Source organism: Sinohyriopsis cumingii, chromosome 7 (assembly GCF_028554795.1).
Source record: "Sinohyriopsis cumingii isolate HCF-2022 chromosome 7, ASM2855479v2, whole genome shotgun sequence".
Classification (NCBI taxonomy): Eukaryota; Metazoa; Mollusca; class Bivalvia; order Unionida; family Unionidae; genus Sinohyriopsis; species Sinohyriopsis cumingii.
In genome coordinates this window covers 88,045,082-88,067,134 of record NC_142967.1, presented here as the reverse complement: position 1 = coordinate 88,067,134, position 22,053 = coordinate 88,045,082, and the positions used below count along the sequence as shown (strand labels likewise).

Genomic DNA, 22,053 nt, shown 5'->3' with positions numbered 1-22,053 from the left:
TCATCCTAGCGTCAAGGGGACTTACCATGCAAAAACAGTCGATGCACTCTGGCGTCAAGGGGAATTTAACATGGGAAATTTTAACATGGATGGAACTGTAGAGCGTCAAGGGGAATTGAACATGGAAATTGAACAGGACCACTACTTTAACGTCAATGGGACTTTAACGTTAAAATATGGGGTTTGCACTTTGTCGTCAATGGAAATTGAACATGGGAATGTCACCTGGATGTCAATGGGAATTGAACTTTGGGCGACGTCATGAGGTTTATAGGGTCAAAACATTTTATAGGGATTTTAATGTATTTGTAAGGACAAAGGGTAGATAGGGACAAACATACAAATACACATTTAAACACACAGAAAAGACGACAGAAATGTTCTAAAACAAACCTCACAGAGAGAATAGAGGCTCAAAAAAGAAAAGTCTATTGTATGGGTTCAAAACATTTATTCAAGTATATACATGGGCTCTCTGGCCTGTGCTTTGGTCTAAGCACTATCCATTTAATACATAAACATTTCTACATCAAACAAACCTATTTACTAGTTATTTAGTTCTTGGCTCTAGTAAACCTGTTTACATTTAATGTTCATTTATAAGAAAAAGCTAACACAAAACAAGTAACATGCAATCAAATAGGACAAAGTTAATGTTTCTCTCTCTCTATTCGTCTCACACGTTGATAAAAATCTGGTCAGCTAGCACTTGTGTCCCAGCGTAGATATTTCCCATCACTTAATCCGTTTCATTCATAAATCGGCTGTTATATCCATCGTGCTAGGTACACTTATCAGTAAGCAGATCAAGTGCAGTCATCGTCTTCTTCCCATGGAGGTACAATGTATACCATATGAATGGTTACTTTTCCTTCGTTGATGTCAAATTTTCCTCTCATCGACTGCACGTCTTCAATAGCCCTCAAAAGTTTGGACGAAGTTATTTCTGCCTGTGTGCTAAATCCGAGACATACAGGTGAGTTCAAACTGTCGCGATACATAGATAGGCTCAAACGACCTCGATCTTTGACTTGGTAATGACATTTGAGTTCCTCTAACAGTGAGTCAAGTAGGTCCGTAATGAAACCTGCTACTTCCTCGGCTGAAATGTCAGACGCGAAGTCTCTAAATTTCACCGTGTAGGTGTAAGTTGTCGTTCTAAATTTTCTTGAGGTCGCTGTCTGAGTCATTTGGATGCTAAAATACTCCTGTAGGTCTACCGAATCCTTTCCCTTCTTGGACGCACTTTGCTGTGACGGTATGGTAGTGAAAGAGGTCAGTGATGTTTGTTCCTTCTCTTTTTTCATCTGCGTAGAGTGATTCATCTTTCTCGTTGCTTGTCCTCGCAATGAAGTGTCGTTCTTGGAAGTCGTCCCTTTTTATACTGGGTGATATCAGTATGTCCATAAGGTAAAGTTTTGTGGTCTGGAAGTTTCACTGGTTGCACGTAGTTTGTCATGGCGTTAGTACATAAATAACTAAGATGTGTTACTGCATTGGTGATGTGATAGTGAGGCAAAGAATCACACCCGAGTTTCTCGTTGGACTTGAGTCTTACGCTCTATACTTGCTGTTTGAAGGGATTCATTTTTTCTCAATTGGTCTTAGTAGTGACAATGAACTGTTGGTTTTGGACGTTGTCCTTTTTTATATGCTGACCAATACTGATGTGACCGTACGGCAAAGTAAAGTGGTTGGGAAGTCGCACTCGCTTCTGGTACACGATTTGATAGACTTTTTCCAAGGGTCGACTGACGATGTGGTGAGTGGGTAAACGTACAATCTTGTTCGGCTGGTAGGTGGTCACTTTAAAGTTTGCATCCTCTCCAGACTGCAAGGCTTCTTTCAATACGCCAAAGTTGACCACACGACTGGTACGATAATTCAGAGTCAATCCTTTCACTTTACACTCTGTGTGCACTTCTCCTTGTGGGTCCCGGTATTCGTAGCCGTAATGTTTAGGACCGCCACTCGCGAAACTTAGAATCTTGTCGTCAGGATGTTCGTCTGTCCAGGCTCCTAAACGGTCTCCTTCGATGTTAGGGTGTTGCTGACCCGGTCGATCGATGTAGATGCAACTGTCCGTGTCAAAGTACAGGACGCGATCCCCTAACAGTTCTAAAGCTTTGTACAATTCTAAGCGAGCATGAGCTGTCACGTAAGCCGCAATGATGACATTTCCAAATGGGTCGGCTTGTACAAAGTCCAGATCTTCTTCGTAATTGACCAAGATCAAATCCTCGCGAACGACGTCCACGTGTTTGATGAATCTGGTTTTGTCGTGAATCATCTGGAAGTAGCGGGAAGGTTCTGTCAAATATTCCGTCTTGGGTAAACACGGTCGTTGTGCCATTTTTCCCCACAAGCAATTTAACATCACTTTGGCAAACGATCGCCTGCCTTCGTTTTTCTCTATGTGGTCTAAAGTGATGCCTTCTTGTTCCCGGTATTTCTCTTTGAATTTTATTTGGTCTTCGGGAGTGTGACACCAGGAAGGATAGCCGCTGGCTTCTTGCTTCAGTTTCAAAAAGGCATCCACGTAGTCTGCGAAAATGCCTTTCTGAGTAGGGTCACCCTTGTGGTATCGTTGTGTCTTGGGAAAGTGGCAAATTTCGTACACTTCTAACAGTTGGTATCCCATGTCCATAGCTTTGAACAATTCTACGCTGACCCAGGTTCCCGTCAAGGCACGTTCTTCCTCGGTGTGCTGACAAGGCTGATCTTGGTTGCACGTTTCGGCACAAGTACGGCACAAGGGAAACATCAGTTTGCCTTGACAATGGTGAGGTAAGACGGGATGGTACAAGTCCTTGGGAGGCAAAACTTTGCACTTGATCAAGCCTTCGTATTGTCGAATGTTGACCAGGTCGATGTGTTGCGTCAGCAATCGCGGGTGCCCTGTAAGAAAGTGACAATATTTGCACACGTAGGGATACAGCGAACACACATCCAAGTATTTGATTTCTTCTCCTTTCTCTTCGTCGGCTTGGTACAGCAAACAGGTGGCATTGGTCCTTCCTCCGTACAAACTATCCCTCGGGTTCAGGGGGTCCATCAGCTTGTAACTTTCCACGACACGTTTAAACTCGGGATCGATTTTCAAACGGTGATCGTATTCGTGTTCCCACATTTCCACCACTTGGTATCCTTGCTGTTCTAACTTCAAGCGTCGCTGACAAGTGTCCTGGTACAGGTCTTCCATGGTCCGTTGTAAAAACTGATTTTTAGTGTCACGGTCAAGGTAGCAGACGGGACATCCGTGAAATAAGCAACCGTTAAACTCATACACGATCTTGGGGCATCTTGACGAACATTGTTACATGTTTTCCTGAACCCATGTTTTGACTTTAGAATTCAGAGTTAACCATAGGCAGGGTTATACAGTGCGATGTCATTTGTTTCATTCTTAAAAAAGCCGTGTGATTGTCTTTTTTGTGAAAAACTGTAAATCTAACGTTAAAAGAAAAAAATTGCGTGACATATTGCAGTTCCAAAACAGGATAAAGTTAAGATACCAGAATTGTGCAAACTCAAGCTTTTATTTCATCCAAAGATTTACTGATGGAAGAAAAAAAATCGTTCTACAATTTTTTAGAGTGTAAACTTTTCAAAAAAAATGACATGACGAACAGTTCACGTGATTATGGTGACTACTGATCACAATTTTGGAGAGGTATCTTCAAACGGGAACATATTCCATTCGGGTATAAATCAAAACTACAATGAGAGAGAGAGAGAGAGAGAGAGAGAGAGAGAGATCATGTATTCCTACTTTAAAAATATGACGACACGTACGTTTGTTTTTATGGCACATTTTCCTTATGAAAGTTTCAAAGAAACACTCATTCCACTTACATAAGATAAGATAAGAATTCTTTATTTCAGACTACATAGTCTATACATCTAAATTAAAATATAGATATAAAGTAAAATCACTGAAAACATAAAAGAACATATAGAACATAACACAATCACATCCATAGAAAAAATACACCCTTTACAAAAAATATCACAAGAGTGAACTGAAGACGCATGTAATTAAAGAGTGACCACAGAAAAGAACATCCAAACAAGTCGTGCTATATTTCGTAACATGACTAACATAATTTCCATGAGCCGCTCATGGCGTGATCATTTGTGTTTTAGTTTTATTGTTTGTGAAGTGACTAATGGTCAGGTACAGAAAAACGTGTCTGATCATCTCACGGTGCAAATAACAAGTGAAACCAATTTGAAGCTAAGGCGGTGGAAAATATCGACTGACCAATGAAGTCACTTACAATGTGTAACACATTGTTTGGTTGTAAATTCAGGGCAAGTAGAGTAGCGACCAGCCGCAGAATAAAAAAACACGTCCGATCTTGTCGCTGTGCGAAAAGGTACTGAAGTCAATTCTAAGCGAAAGCGGTAAGAAAATAAGTATAGCCAATGAAATCGTTTATGATGAGTGATGCATTGGGGTTTTATTAAAGGTAGTGTGGCAAAATAATACCAACGCAAGTGTGCTATTACCATTGCAGTGCAGACAGATTGGAGCGTAAACGTACAAACCCTTTGTTGCGTATTGTACCATTTCTTCTTGCCACGTCAAATATTAAACGGCCACAGTACTGATTCGCGTTTTGAAACTGACAAACATTTTTAATCTTACTCAAACATTTTGACAAGCACACTCACATCAATAGAGACAGAATTGTAAAATATCGGTTAGCCAATGAAGTCACTTACAATGTGTAACACATTGTTTGGTTGTAAATTCAGGGCTTGTTGACAGTAGTGTAGCGACCAGCCGCAGAATAAAAAAAAACACGTCCGATCTTGTCGCTGTGCAAAAAGGTACTGAAGTCAATTCGAAGCGAAAGCGGTAAGAAAATAAGTTTAGCCAATGAAATCGTTTATGATGAGTGATGCATTGGGTTTTTTTTTTAAGGTAGTGTGGCAAAATAATGCCAACGCAAGAGCGCTGTTACCATTGCAGTACAGACAGATTGGAATGTAAACGTACAAACCCTTTGTTGCGTATTGTACCATTTCTTCTTGCCACATGAAATATTAAACGGCCACAGTACTGGTTCGCGTTTTGAAACTAACAAACATTTTTAATCTTACTCAAACATTTTGACAAGTACACTCACATCAACAGAGACAGAAGTGTAAAATATCGGTTAGCCAATGAAGTCAATTACAATGTGTAACACATTGTTTGGTTGTAAATTCAGGGCAAGTAGTGTAGCGACCAGACGCAGAATAAAAAAACACGTCCGATCTTGTCGCTGTGCGAAAAGGTACTGAAGTCAATTCGAAGCGAAAGCGGTAAGAAAATAAGTATAGCCAATGAAATCGTTTATGATGAGTGATGCATTGTTTTATTTAAAAGGTAGTGTGGCAAAATAATGCCAACGCAAGAGCGCTGTTACCATCGCAGTACAGACAGATTGGAGTGTAAACGTACAAACCCTTTGTTGCGTATTGTACCATTTCTTCTTGCTACATCAAATATTAAACGGACACAGTACTGGTTCGCGTTTTGAAACTGACAAACATTTTTAATCTTATTCAAACATTTTGACAAGCACACTCACGTTGTCGAGTAGCGTAGTTTTCTGGAGTACGTACGTGTCCCAGCGACACAGTGCCGTCTCTAGCTCTCTTGAAGACACCAACTGTCTGTTTTATTTTTCTTGCAACTATTTTCTTTCGTGGTAGGGTTTGAATCGAAGGGTCGTCAAGATGCATGAGGTGTTTAAGACGCAACGCTGTCGTTGGGTTCCTATATACTTGGCTTTCACTTGCCTTGTGAAATATACCAAGTCATTGTCACAACGAGAGGTAGAGAGGGTATATATGGAAAGAATGAACTTGGTTAAATCATTTCTGAATCAGCAATCGAGATGAAACGATCGCACGATTTCAGTGAGAGAGAAGAAGAACGTAAGAGGCAGCGAAGTGACGTATCGCCTCACACAAGGCAAACTGATGTTTCCCTTGTGCCGTACTTGTGCCGAAACGTGCAACCAAGATCAGCCTTGTCAGCACACCGAGGAAGAACGTGCCTTGACGGGAACCTGGGTCAGCGTAGAATTGTTCAAAGCTATGGACATGGGATACCAACTGTTAGAAGTGTACGAAATTTGCCACTTTCCCAAGACACAACGATACCACAAGGGTGACCCTACTCAGAAAGGCATTTTCGCAGACTACGTGGATGCCTTTTTGAAACTGAAGCAAGAAGCCAGCGGCTATCCTTCCTGGTGTCACACTCCCGAAGACCAAATAAAATTCAAAGAGAAATACCGGGAACAAGAAGGCATCACTTTAGACCACATAGAGAAAAACGAAGGCAGGCGATCGTTTGCCAAAGTGATGTTAAATTGCTTGTGGGGAAAAATGGCACAACGACCGTGTTTACCCAAGACGGAATATTTGACAGAACCTTCCCGCTACTTCCAGATGATTCACGACAAAACCAGATTCATCAAACACGTGGACGTCGTTCGCGAGGATTTGATCTTGGTCAATTACGAAGAAGATCTGGACTTTGTACAAGCCGACCCATTTGGAAATGTCATCATTGCGGCTTACGTGACAGCTCATGCTCGCTTAGAATTGTACAAAGCTTTAGAACTGTTAGGGGATCGCGTCCTGTACTTTGACACGGACAGTTGCATCTACATCGATCGACCGGGTCAGCAACACCCTAACATCGAAGGAGACCGTTTAGGAGCCTGGACAGACGAACATCCTGACGACAAGATTCTAAGTTTCGCGAGTGGCGGTCCTAAACATTACGGCTACGAATACCGGGACCCACAAGGAGAAGTGCACACAGAGTGTAAAGTGAAAGGATTGACTCTGAATTATCGTACCAGTCGTGTGGTCAACTTTGGCGTATTGAAAGAAGCCTTGCAGTCTGGAGAGGATGCAAACTTTAAAGTGACCACCTACCAGCCGAACAAGATTGTACGTTTACCCACTCACCACATCGTCAGTCGACCCTTGGAAAAAGTCTATCAAATCGTGTACCAGAAGCGAGTGCGACTTCCCAACCACTTTACTTTGCCGTACGGTCACATCAGTATTGGTCAGCATATAAAAAAGGACAACGTCCAAGACCAACAGTTCATTGTCACTACTAAGACCAATTGAGAAAAAATGAATCCCTTCAAACAGCAAGTATAGAGCGTAAGACTCAAGTCCAACGAGAAACTCGGGTGTGATTCTTTGCCTCACTATCACATCACCAATGCAGTAACACATCTTAGTTATTTATGTACTAACGCCATGATAAACTACGTGCAACCAGTGAAACTTCCAGACCACAAAACTTTACCTTATGGACATACTGATATCACCCAGTATAAAAAGGGACGACTTCCAAGAACGACACTTCATTGCGAGGACAAGCAACGAGAAAGATGAATCACTCTACGCAGATGAAAAAAGAGAAGGAGCAAACATCACTGACCTCTTTCACTACCATACCGTCACAGCAAAGTGCGTCCAAGAAGGGAAAGGATTCGGTAGACCTACAGGAGTATTTTAGCATCCAAATGACTCAGACAGCGACCTCAAGAAAATTTAGAACGACAACTTACACCTACACGGTGAAATTTAGAGACTTCGCGTCTGACATTTCAGCCGAGGAAGTAGCAGGTTTCATTACGGACCTACTTGACTCACTGTTAGAGGAACTCAAATGTCATTACCAAGTCAAAGATCGAGGTCGTTTGAGCCTATCTATGTATCGCGACAGTTTGAACTCACCTGTATGTCTCGGATTTAGCACACAGGCAGAAATAACTTCGTCCAAACTTTTGAGGGCTATTGAAGACGTGCAGTCGATGAGAGGAAAATTTGACATCAACGAAGGAAAAGTAACCATTCATATGGTATACATTGTACCTCCATGGGAAGAAGACGATGACTGCACTTGATCTGCTTACTGATAAGTGTACCTAGCACGATGGATATAACAGCCGATTTAAGAATGAAACGGATTAAGTGATGGGAAATATCTACGCTGGGACACAAGTGCTAGCTGACCAGATTTTTATCAACGTGTGAGACGAATAGAGAGAGAGAAACATTAACTTTGTCCTATTTGATTGCATGTTACTTGTTTTGTGTTAGCTTTTTCTTATAAATGAACATTAAATGTAAACAGGTTTACTAGAGCCAAGAACTAAATAACTAGTAAATAGGTTTGTTTGATGTAGAAATGTTTATGTATTAAATGGATAGTGCTTAGACCAAAGCACAGGCCAGAGAGCCCATGTATATACTTGAATAAATGTTTTGAACCCATACAATAGACTTTTCTTTTTTGAGCCTCTATTCTCTCTGTGAGGTTTGTTTTAGAACATTTCTGTCGTCTTTTCTGTGTGTTTAAATGTGTATTTGTATGTTTGTCCCTATCTACCCTTTGTCCTTACAAATACATTAAAATCCCTATAAAATGTTTTGACCCTATAAACCTCATGACGTCACCCAAAGTTCAATTCCCATTGACATCCAGGTGACATTCCCATGTTCAATTTCCATTGACGACAAAGTGCAAACCCCATATTTTAACGTTAAAGTCCCATTGACGTTAAAGTAGTGGTCCTGTTCAATTTCCATGTTCAATTCCCCTTGACGCTCTACAGTTCCATCCATGTTAAAATTTCCCATGTTAAATTCCCCTTGACGCCAGAGTGCATCGACTGTTTTTGCATGGTAAGTCCCCTTGACGCTAGGGTAACCCCATATACTACTCACGACCTTTCAGTCCGGGTCAGTTTCTTTGAAACTGTTTTCTTTGTCAGATTACTTAAGAAGGTAATGGAGGATTACCGCAGAAAGCTACACATTCATGGGGTTAAGCCACTATTATAGCGCAAGTCACACGAGTCATGTAGGCATTCAACACCGAGTATTTCAGCAATGTGTGTCATTTTTTAGAATTTGATTCTACATACCTTTAAGTGGCAAGTGTTCACTTTATTTGGATCGTATCCATCTATATTCCTTTGGAAGGTCATTATTTAGACACCCCGAGAGATGCATACAGCAAAATCAATGTTCAAGTACGTATACGTTTTTGGACGAAAGGAACCTAAATGTGTGATCCAGTACAATCTGGATTGAATGTCGCGCGCTGTGATGTCATAATGAAAGCTACGCATATTTTTAAACACGTTCCTACTGTCCTCGATTGTGCCGATTCCATTCTACGCGCTCTTATTTTGACCCAAGTTTAGAACATGGCCACCATTGTAAAAGTCCATAGCGATGGATAATTTTTGTCTGGAAGTTTCTTGGTGAAAGTTAAGGTTAAAGCAAATTAGAATAAAGAGAATGAGTAGTTAAAAGAGAATCACCATGATCAATGCCCTTCGATTGATCCAAACAAGGGGTAAAAGTGACTTTATCAAAACGCCGACAAATACATAATTGAATGCCCTCAATGGGTACAGACGACACTGTTCCAGCTGCCACTGGTCTTGAGACTACGTCTGATGACTAATTTACACAATGCAGAGGAAAATTAATAAAGATGCACTCTACTTCCTGAATAAGAACACTCTTATTAGAAGAAGACATCCCCGAAAAAGGCAAAGTACCTGTTAATGAAAGACTGAGAAGCTCATGTGCCCCTTCAAATTTTAATAGGGATATGACTGGCCGAATCACTGATGAGTGACGTAAATGGTTCATAATTCCATGGTTTCCATAATCAAATCAGTCTGGGATTTGTTTGACCCAGCAATAGGTGCATGTATAAAGAGATATGGATTTCTTATCGATTATATCAGAAACGTGATTCCTAAAAGTTCTGCCAGACTGAGATTTTTATGTGATCGTAATAGGATGTGAATAGTTATTTTTTAACAGAAGACCGCTGAGGGGAAGATGTAGTTAAAAGGAGACTTTATGAGGAAAGGAATACTCGTCAGCAGTTCGAGCATCATTTTCTAAAATTTCGACCTTATGCTTATCAAGGTCAATCTTAACATCACTATGGACGCAATTACTGAACTCTTCAACTAAAATGAGTTGCCTGAGATGTACGTAATCTTAACCAACTTTCTTGGCTTAGAACGCCCTATCATATAACTGCTCTTTTTCTCTTGTAATTTCGACATGAGTTTATCCCGTTTATTTTCAGTAGATCCTAAACATTTGTCAATAAGCCATAGGTACTAACTCATAACCCTTCAAAATATATTCTTTAACCAGATCATAATCAGCAACGTTTTTGCACTGTCAGGAAAGTGTAGATGTCACGAGCTTTGCCAAAAAGTGCACTTTGTAACAGCGTAGTCCCCTATCTGACCTCATTCCTAATTAACATTTCCTAAAACAAAAAAAAAAAAAAACAATTACTTAAAGGAAAGATTCATTCTGGAAGGTTCATAATGTTTACAAATAAATTAGTTATAATTAGAAGTCTATTACTAAATTTATAATATAAAATGTTTAGTAAACAACAGGTAGACCCGACATTTAATGGGGAATTTCCAACGTTCTAGACTCAGATTGAGATTTACATGTTTACTACAAAACCAATATCAATGATTCAGGTCAGGTAGAAAATGAAATTTTTTTTGGACAAAGTCAGTTCAAACAAACAAAGTTAAATCATCAATAGCATATAATGAAATAATTAAAAAAAACTTTAAAAAACTTGCAAACAATGCATATTAAATATACATAAAATTACTCACAATATTTATTGAACAAAACGTGCAAATAACTTTCATAGATTCTTAATTATATCTATTTATTTAGTTTCCATTAAATTTGTTCATTATTTCATGTACCAATTGATAGTCCTTTATGTTATAGTAATATTTAGAAATATAGTCCGAACTCAGTTTTATGATATCCCTGTAATATTTAGAAATATAGTCCGAACTCAGTTCTATGTAATTCCTGGAATATTTAGAAATATAGTCCGAACTCAGTTCTATGTAATTCCTGGAATATTTAGAAATACAGTCCGAACTCAGTTCTATGATATCCCTGTAATATTTAGAAATATAGTCCGAACTCAGCTTTACGATATCCTTGTAATATTTAGAAATATAGTCCGAACTCAGTGCTATGATATCCCTGTAAGATTTCATTATTTCATAGAGTCATCTTTTCATTTGTTACCGTTTTATTACATATTTTAGATGAATTAATTTTGTTATTGATATTTTATCTCTTATTGTATATTTTTTAATATATTTCATTACCACATGTTGCAAAAGCGTCTAAATGAAATGAACCATCCCTATTCCATCTGTTACACTCTCCAAACATCATACCTGAAACCCAGTTATTATCTAATAGTTTAGTTTAACTATATTTTATTTCAAAAAAATTGTAGCTTGAGATTTCAAGATGCACAATACAGAACGCAATGTATTAGAACTACAGTAAAGAAATTTTAGTGTTCTCCGTTCATGTTATAAAACTAATGGATTAGAACTGCAGCAAATAAATTTTGTGTATTCCGTTCATGTTATAAAAGTAGTGGATTAGAGCTAAAGCAAATTAATTTTAGTGTTCTTCGTTCATGTTATAAAAGAAGTAAATATATATGAGTCATGGTGCTTGATAATGAATGTTCATGACATTAAATGGTTCGATAGTCAGTCTATAGTCAATCTATAGTCAATCTATAGTCAGTTTATAGTCAGTCTATAGTCAGTCTATAGTCAATCTATAGTCAGTTTATAGTCAGTCTATAGTCAATCTATAGTCAGTCTGTAAACGTCGCCCTCTTAGTAAGAGTGGTGGTTAATTGGATTTGGCTGTCGTTATCTAGAGGATAACCTCCTTCGATATTATAGCCCGGCGGGAGTGAAAGAAGAATGATATTTCAACAGAGAACGTAGCGAAAATACTGGGAAGAAATAAAACAATACGAACCCTCTTTTGACAAGAAATAACAAGTTTAATCAGAACAAATTAATAACGGTAATTCCAATTCAAGTTAGATTATATCAATATAATTTAACAGGTGTGTCTAATTTGGATTATTCATCATCATAACGAGAGGTGAAAAGAGCGCAATGTCCACGACCGATTTGCATCACCTTCCTGTCTGACCGTATATAAACGTGTCCTACTTCATCCTTCCAAAGCTCTATCTTTGCCCATTCATGGACTTTTTGGTCCTTTTATTCTGACCTCGTCCTTCTTTCCTTTCCCCGGACTTCTGTCTCCAGACAGTCTCGTCTTTCTCTCAGAAAGCTGTTCCTTAAAGGACAAAATCACCCCATAATTCTGTATACCCCGACTCTTTAGAGGTACATACAATTCACTTAACGTTATTCAGAGCATGTTGCTATCCACACACTTCGTAAATTCTGACTTAGTACGGTAGGACATTGACCTCGCTTTCCAGCGGCAGGTATTAAATTACCGTATTATTTTACATACGCTACTACATGCTCGATTACTATTGCATGAAATTCACAAAATGTAATTCATGGCCTTCCTACCCCTACAAGATTATCCTAGCATTACAAAATCAGCTATAATTAGGTAGGTATCGTTAACTCATGATATCTGTATCGTCGTAACAAACAAAGGAAGTTATTTCATATAACCCTATGAAACCCTACAAATATGAACATTTGGATCGCATGCAATCAATTCTACCAATGAACTAATAACTGTAAAATTGAAAGGTAGATTGCATAGCAATTCTAGCAACAGCACTTTCCATGAAACTGAATAAAATAAATTGCATAACAACTCTAGTATCAACACATTTCCATGAAATGAATAAACGATACATAATATGGAAACCTAGTCATAGCAAACACGTTTGCATAAAATAAACAATCAAATAATAGAATATTACGTGAAACTAAAATTGCGTACCTTAGCTGTTCTTTTTCAAAACTTGTGCGTCCTAGCACTAAACATGTCTTTCTTTTTACAAGACCACCACCTGGTCTCTTCCTTGTTTCATGAGGAAAGCACTAATTTATTTATGCCTCCCCGGAGTCGAGACTAAGTTTTTTCTTCTAGGAAATTTTCAGACTAAAGAATTTCGACTAAGGTCCTCACTTAAAAGTCTGATTGCTCTAAAATGAACGCCCTAATTTATTCTGCCCAACCATAGGCAGCGGTCCCTAATTTTTCCCAAAGAAATAATTCCTTTCATCAGGTTTAGACAGCTCGGAATCTGTGAACGACAGTACGTAACAATTTAACTTAGAAAAAGCAATTAGGGTTGGTAGCTTAAATGTTTACTTTCTAATGACCGTGTTAAGATACCCGGTCAATGTCACTGGGTCGGAATGCTGTCCCTTTGAAGTTTACACTGATATGGGGGGAGATGAACGAAGAAAGGTTGAAGTGACAATTCACAAGGACTTTCTCGCTTAAATGCGATAAAATTTTAATGCTCCATGCATTCAACCTTAAAATTTTTTGTAATTCAAAATTTCGACACTTCACACGGTCTATAGTCAGTCTATAGTCAGTCTTTAGTCATTCTATAGTCAATGTATAGTCAATCTATAGTCAGTCCATAGTTAGTCTATAGTCCGTCTATATTCACTCTATAGTCAATCTATAGTCAGTCACAACAATCATTTGAATACTTTGACTTTTAAAAAGATTCCAAAACTCACGTGGTGTTCTTTTCGCTAGTCATAACATATTTGGTCTCTGGATCTATTCTAGAGTAATTTACACATTCAGTAGAAGTTTTTGTATCCTTTTCGTCTTCACTATGTGATTCCTACTATTTACATCTCATTTGGAAAAATTCTAATTAATCAAGGCACTTTCACTACCTTCGTCATTAAAACAACGAGCGTTATCTCTGCAACGATCATAAAATTTACCAAGTTGACAAGGCACTGCCTTTTTAAAAGCTAAGAATTTGAATTTTTCTTGTAGTAAAGAGCGTGAATGCGAACAGAGTTTCCGTCGATTATGCTTTAATCTATAAACAGACTAGTACTAACGTTAAGTATTCTTCCATTTACCGAATGTCTCGTTGTATATCAGCACTTTTAAAATCAGGATTCCCATTATGTTGTAGCTATGTAAATTTATGCAATGCTGTGTATCAAACATTGCCACCCATTATAAAGGCAAACAATGCATACTATTAGCGGTATCTGCTTATCAAAATGCAGGTAAAAATCAGTAAGTTTATGTAATCTAGGTTCCTCTATAACAGCACCAGCGTGAGTGAAGACATAAACAGAAGTGATTTATACAAATTATTTACTTTCTGACTAACTCAATCTTGTTTATTCAACATTTCATTTTGGTAAAGGGTGATTTTGCTGTTTTCGTTGAATTCATTAGTTTCTTTTTAAGCAATTATTCTGTTGGCAAGACATTAAAGGTCGGATGCTAACATATCTGTAAATCGGATTTACTTATTTGAGTGATATAATGTTGAGATTAGTTTTCAGTGTTTAAGTCAGTAAAAGACGATAGTGCTATGTAACAGAAAGGAGTGTTTGTGTGTTTAGGTTTGTTGGATTTTTAACATAGCTTTACGAATTTTAGTCATATCGCAACGATGTTTGCATTGCGGTAATTTATCGTGATGTCTAGCAATAGGGCATCATGCAGCAACCGTTCACATGCCGCAGTCACATTATACTGACACCAGGCCGACCAGTCCTAACACTAATCTCGTAATGCTGAGCGCCAAGCGAAGCAGCTTCTAGTACCATTTTATAAGCCTTTGCCATGACGTGGCCGGGGTTCGAACCCGCGATCATCCGGATCACAGGCAGACGCATTAACCATTTAGGCCACCAAGCGGTTAACAGAAAGGAATAGAACTCGTCAATTTAAAAAGCATTAAGAAACATTAAAAATTAAAAAACAGTATTGCGAATTAAACTCCAAATAATCCTAAATGTCCTATCACATGTCCAAGAATATAGAATGTCCCGAATTAATTCGAATAGTTTTAAATGTCTTGATGTACAAATGATGCAATCCATAATGTCTTTGAATGAACTCACAAAAATTCCAAAATAATGTGCTAATCTACAATCAATGATCATGTCACAATGTGAGATCCCATCTACTTATTGTTTTTGGCTATCGTTATCCTGGAGATGATCGGCCACGGTGTTATTACCCGGACAGAGTAAACAATAAAATAAGATATGAAATTAATGGATGGAATAACAGAGTTCTGAGTAGAGATAATCAATAGAAGAACACGAGCTCACATAATTAAAATATAACAATTTCAATAATTACATACACAAAACAAAATTGAACATGACATTTAAATGATTCACTTTCCCTTAGAAATTGAGTTTAAAAATTAAGCAAAATTCAATTAATTATTCTGTTATACCAATAAAACACATTTTATCATTTAATGGAGAGGCTGAGCGACCTCAAATCGCTGGCATGTCAGCATAACCTGGTTGCTTCCGGTCTTTTCCTAAACCTCTGCTGCAGATGGGTCAGAGTTGCCGTCTGTATTTCTTCTCTCTCTCTCTCTCTCTCTCTCTCTCTCTCTCTCTCTCTCTCTCTCTCTCTCTCTCTCTCTCTCTCTCTTCGGGTCATCAACCGTTTTTGATTGGATACTATTCTCATTTCCATTGTGAGTAAGGATCTATTTTTTCCTTCAAATAAATGGAATGCCCAACCTAAATACGTATCAGGTTTTTCTCCTGGGATCAAACAATATTTCCATTCTTTTTAAGTCAAATATCGTCTATTGTAATTCAATATAGCTAAGCTATGGCCAGTTCACAACCTGATGCTGATACACAAACAACCTATAAACGTAAATGTATATCTTTCCTAGCGGCTACTCACATACCTAACTGGAACTAAGACATAATTAAACCTCTTAGATAAACCATCACATCTCGCTGTTGGCTGTAATCTACCAGCTGACTATGTCAGTCGGTACACGATCCTAATGCTCACACAATCGATTCTGAGTTGACAAAATTCACAACTTAATTATACAAATGAATTAATGGACACCATAACTTGTCTTTACCACGTTCGTCGATAATTAACGATTCATTGACATACAATTTCAGACATAGAGATATTATTTCTCAGCACACATCATAATAACCACTTAATACATATAATTTAATTTTCACAATTTGTATCAGAAAAAATGCATGATATCTTTACAATGCATGGTTTCTGTTACATACATATTGCTAAATCCGAATACACACACAACAATTGTATATGGTATGACATGCTAGAATGCATGAACCATATAATATTCCACACAAATGAAGGCAAGCAATCAACTTCTCAGCTTTAGGAAAATTGAAGCTTAAAGTTAAATTCAACAAATAATTAAATACCTACATAAGAGAACACACTGTATTAACTTGAGACATTACCTGTGTGCCTTTCCTAGACCTCGCTTGCTTATCATCAAAGAATTCCCTCTGTCTTGTCTCTGGTTCCGGGTCTCTCCAATTTCCTGACCCCCTGTCTGTTGGACAACTTATTAATAGAGACAAATTACTGATTAATTTTTTCTGAGCTGATTTCTGGATTCCTTCAGAAAGTAGACTGACTAATTTCAAAAGTGGAATTTCTTAAAACCTTGAATTCCGACTGGAAACACACACATCCTCGTTTGGCTTAGCCAATCGGGATTACTTTACTCTTACCGCCAAAAATGTTCACACTCCCATCGAAGTCAGAATAATCCTTTATATTCAACCTTTATTAATAACTATTCTAGAAAATATCTTTTTACGACACCCGTTTCCACTGGCCCAAAATTTCAACAAGTTTTTGCTCTAGCTTGTCTCAACTCTGTCATTATCTGCTATTTGAAATTTCATAGACATTGTCCTCCTCCATCTTTCTAATCGTTATTGAGAGGACATTTATTAAAGTTTAGTTATGCTCCCAAACAAGTTAGGTTAACCGTCAATAGCTGCTAAGTTATTGCCAGTCTAGTCCATAAGCCCATCTTAATGGTTACGCGTCGCGCTGACCAATAGAGTATGTAATTCAAAATGATCTACAAAATGTTACACCATTCAAAAGCAGTTCCATTGAACAATTTAAGTAAATAGTTCCTCCCGAATTATATCTGAACACAATTGCAAACTGATGGATTCCCCCATACTGATATTTGTCATCCCCCTCCTTTTTAAACATCCCCACTTGGCCTACGACGCAATAAAACGTTCTGTAAAACTAATGATTTCAATGGAAAACTCCTCTAACTCGTAAACAAGGTTAGGTCGAAGCTGAGTTTGTAAAGCATGTATATTATCCCAAAGACATTCTAATCTCTTCTATATCATTCTCGAAGGTAGCCTTTTCACTGTTCATCCATTGTTGCATGAATTCTAAGTATTGTTTATGTTTGGTGTTTCTCCGTGTCTCTCTAACACAGTACTGGATACAATATTTAATATCTGAATGAACAAGTTTTAAGCATCTGAAATCTTATCTTTTGTTATCATCTGTTTCTTTCTGCAATTAGAAGATTTGGGTTGGGGTTTTCATTTAAGCTTTGATGTTACAGCTGTTAAATTACGTTCTAGATATACCTTAAATGTGTTGATATTCTAGATATACCTTACATTTGTTGATATTCTAGATATACCTTACATGTGTTGATATTCTAGATATACCTTACATGTGTTGATATTCTAGATATACCTTACATGTGTTGATATTCTAGATATACCTTACATGTGTTGATATTCTAGATATACCTTACATGTGTTGATATTCTAGATATATCTTACTTGTGTTAATATTCTAGATATACCTTATTCTAGATATACGTTACATGTGTTGATATTCTAGACATACCTTACATGTGTTAATATTCTGGATAGACCTTACATGTGTTGATATTCTAGATATACCTTACTTGTGTTAATATTCTAGATATATCTTACATGTGTTGATATTCTAGATATACCTTACTTGTGTTAATATTCTAGATATACCTTATTCTAGATATACCTTACAGATGTGTTGATATTCTAGATATACCTTACAGGTGTTAATACGTTTCAGCTTGTCATCTTCAAATTTATTACGCATCTCAGTGAGTACCAGCTCTTTTCGTAAATAAAAGAATAGTTGCATTAGATATTTGTATTGGACCTGCTAAATTTTAAAAACAGTAGATATTTCAGTTTACTACTAACATAATCACCTTAATTGTAGTTATCTTATAATTCATTTCTACTGGTTTAAAAATAACATTCGGCCAATAAGTGGCTTTATCCCAGTCATGCTTTCGGTTGTTTTTTTTTTTTTTACTTAGCTACCTTTTTGGAAGATGCCGCTTTTGACCTGAATGGCGTAAATGAAATAGTTAACATTCAAACAACAAAATCGAAGATTTGCATTGTAAATTCGACTAAAGGCTATATGGATAATATACGTCTTTTAGTATATCATACACCAGTCTCTTTAACACTCGTGTTATCGTATGTTCGTACAGTGCTGAGCTCTACGTAGTTTAAACCTGGTAAGCTCGTTTATATTTTTTCTGACCCTCTAATAATGTTCAATTACTTTAACTAGATCATTTATAATTTACTTGCTTTTTGTCAACCTAAAGTTAAATCCGTGCTCTGTAGAAGGTAATATTGAATGCAATGGTAGTGCGTGGTAGTATTGGATGCAATGGTAATGCATGGTAGCATTGGATGCATTTGTAGTGCACGGTATTGATGGATGCAATGGTTATGCATGGTAGTATTGGATGCAATGATAGTGCATGGTAGTATTGGATGCATTTGTAGTGCACGGTATTGATGGATGCAATGGTTATGCATGGTAGTATTGGATGTAATGGTAGTGCATGGTAGTATTGGATGCAATGGTAGTGCATGGTAGTATTGGACGCATTTGTATTGCACGGTATTGATGGATGCAATGGTTATGCATGGTAGTATTGGATGCAATGGTAATGCATGGTAGTATTGGATGCATTTGTATTGCACAGTATTGATGGATGCAATGGTTATGCATGGTAGTATTGGATGCAGTGATAGTGCATGGTAGTATTGGATGCATTTGTAGTGCACGGTATTGATGGATGCAATGGTTATGCATGGTAGTATTGGATGCAGTGATAGTGCATGGTAGTATTGGATGCATTTGTAGTGCACGGTATTGATGGATGCAATGGTTATGCATGGTAGTATTGGATGCAATGATAGTGCATGGTAGTATTGGATGCATTTGTAGTGCACGGTATTGATGGATGCAATGATAGTGCATGGTAGTATTGGATGCAATGGTAGTACATGGTTGTATTTGTTGTTATGGTAGTGCATATTATTTCTTCATGCAATGGAAGTGCACTTGGCATGTTCTCATTCACTTAAGATTTAAGAAACTGAACTTTGACTATATGAATTTTCAAGCCGCTTCTTGTAGAGTCAACGTTCGTCAAGAGGAAGTAACTATGTAAACCAATCTTTTCCTCACACAGCTGTACAAAAGATTTCGCTTGTGTGATCAAATGCGGTTCGGTTCATTAATCTGTTTTTTTAGTTCGTTGGTTTCTTTTAATGTTTTCACACATGTTTTGGAAAAAGTTACTGGGGACATTTATAGCAGTCCAAATTTTCGTGAATTTCACAGAACAGTTTCGAAGATGTGGCAACAGACAGATGGATTTGCAGTATATCCTCGATGGAGATGTGGCAACAAACAAATTGTTATGTAACATCCTCCACAGATATGTGGCAACAAAACATTTGGTTTAGCAATATCATTGATATAGATGTGGCAACAAACAGATGGTTTAATGATATCATCGGAGGAGATGTGGCAACAAACAGATGGTTTAATGATATCATCGGAGGAGATGTGGCAACAAACAGATGGTTTAATGATATCATCGGAGGAGATGTGGCAACAAACAGATGGTTTAATGATATCATCGGAGGAGACGTGGCAACAGACAGATGTTTAAACAGCATACTCGATACTGTTTTAGAAAGCATGGGCAGCACTGAGCACCATTTGCTTTTCTTAGCGTAATACTGAATTGTTTTCAACGTACATTGTGTGAGTGATTCTATCAATGCATTCGCATCACTCTGGACTGTTTAAATGTTAACATAAAGTGATCCACACGATGTGGGACGGAATCGAACAAGGAAAGATAAGAGCTTGAAACGAACGCCTTACCATACTACACTTAGGCATATTTTTCCTTGGTGTCCATTAGAAATGGATTATCTACATTGTTATAAAAGTGATAACGCGTGAACATAAATACATTGAGATGAGCGAAAACACTTGCCATGCGAACCACAGTGGGTCAGGGGTTCGAGTGTCAGACTCACAATAAGTGGTTTCATGGTTCGAATCCAGTCCAGATCATTGTACCATTTCACACTAACCATTCAGCGAACCACTTCGTCAAATTTAGGGAAAAGATGCAAATGTCTGAAATAAAATGAATATATTTTTAAGAATCGATGATAATTAAAAGCATGGGGACAGCAGGCGTTTCTCTAGAAAGATCTAAAGGACTACCCTGCTGAAAAGCTCGTTATTCCTTCCAGGAGTTTCTGTTCCAAAACTCCAGTCTTGACGTATGGTTTGGGAAATTACATTTTGGAGTAGGAAGGTGAATTTGAGTTGAGGATTATTAGATTTACTAGAGGAGGGGGCAGGATAACACAATATTTCAGTCTAATTTAAGCTGAAAACCAATTTAATCACTGAAAGACGTGATGGAGATAGCAATAATTATTGAGAAAATAAATCTACAAGAAAATTCCTACTCATTTATTACCACGACCGACACTTCCTCATCAATTACAGATAACAGTTTATTTCTATAAACAAAATACCAACTGCTAAATAGATTTTGGTATACCAACTACTAAATAGATTTTGGGATACCAACTACTAAATAGATTTTGGTATACGTTTGCGCTAACATGGTTTATTGAACCTTATTTTGAGGTACAAATACACGGGAGCAAGAGGACACTATAATCGTGTTACTTATTTGGCGTTGATAAATTGCCGTGACTTACAACAACAATGACCTGAGAGATTGACATTTGCGTTGTATTCTACAGCATACTACAGTTTTTCCTCAACTAATTCACCGTAATAGGAATGTCACTAAGAATGTATATATATATATATATATATATATATATATATATATATATATATATATATATATATATATATATATATATATATATATATATTGCATTCTTTGTTATGTTCTTTTTATTTCAATATTTGCTATTGTAACAGTGTATTGTTGTTCTTTACCTTGTCCAAAATCAAGTTCATTTTCTACTAGACAGGAATCATCGATTGTATTTTTAATTGTGCAAACAGAACCAATACATAGCTCAAATATTCTCTATGTGTATGGTTTAATATTACGATTATTATTATTATTATTATTATTATTATTATTATTATTATTATTATTGATAGAAGTAAACATTTATCTGGATCTGGGTCTAGGTTATTTGAATTCCCCTATAAATATACATGGCCTACCTGATATATTTCACATTCTATATAACAGTTTTAGTAACACACCTTTTAATTACAACTAACAGTTTATTTTGTAACATTAAAAAGCTTCTATAAGTTTATTTTCCAGTAGGTGATAGTTACTTTAAACAAATGTCAATTGTAACCAGAGGTCAAGTAGAGGACTATATGTTCTTGTTTTTCTAGAAATTATTGATTCGTGCTTTAAGATCTTAGCAGAAGCAATTATATTATCGTTGCGCCCAAAACTTCATTTTGGGTTGGAATTTTATTTATTCAAATTATTTATTTCAAGATATTCTTCTCTGGAAATACAAAGTGCTCTTAAAAATAACCATTCTTTGAAGTAGAGACTTGAATTTATTGTGAAATTTCAAATCAGGATTTAATTCTTGGATCGTAATATTGTGATCCAACAAATGACTGTTGACACATTAGTATTATATGGGCCACCAGACGTACATCAACACTTTCAGCATAGAATTTAATTTGGATTTTCACTAAAGTTTATTCTTAACTTTAATCATTAGGAATTGTGTCTGTAATTCTATGATTATTTGGGATTTGATTCGT

General features: G+C 37.0%; 1 protein-coding gene across 1 annotated transcript in view; it reads right to left on the bottom strand.

Annotated features, from left to right (window-relative positions):
* Positions 1-11,948: 11,948 nt before the first annotated feature.
* LOC149795675 (prolactin-releasing peptide receptor-like) overlaps positions 11,949-22,053 on the bottom strand; it is a 187,041-nt gene continuing 176,936 nt past the window's right edge. Inside the window, exon 4 of the transcript XR_016422387.1 lies at positions 11,949-12,231. The gene's annotated coding sequence lies outside the window, so the exon portion shown is untranslated. The remainder of the gene's footprint in view (positions 12,232-22,053) is intronic.